General features: G+C 27.0%; 1 protein-coding gene across 1 annotated transcript in view; it reads right to left on the reverse strand.

Moving 5' to 3' along the window:
* The window catches only part of LOC119588637 (transcription elongation factor, mitochondrial-like), a gene marked incomplete in the record, with an annotated part of 108252 nt that overhangs the window by 19548 nt on the left and 88493 nt on the right, over positions 1 to 211 (reverse strand).

The raw sequence follows: 211 nt of genomic DNA on the forward strand, positions 1-211 counted from the left end.
TAGTTAATATACAATGCATTATTCCATTGACCAAAGATTTATGACCTGCTCACTTTAGTGAAAAGGATAAATACATAAGCTAAGGCTCATAATTATAATTTATAATTTAATCCATGATCACTAAGTACTTTCATTCCATTTAACTATAATTACGGTGGGCAAGGTATAGAATGTTTTTTATTTTTTTGTCAAAAATGTTAATGGGTTCAAT

This window comes from Penaeus monodon, chromosome 24 (assembly GCF_015228065.2).
Source record: "Penaeus monodon isolate SGIC_2016 chromosome 24, NSTDA_Pmon_1, whole genome shotgun sequence".
NCBI classification, from domain to species: Eukaryota; Metazoa; Arthropoda; class Malacostraca; order Decapoda; family Penaeidae; genus Penaeus; species Penaeus monodon.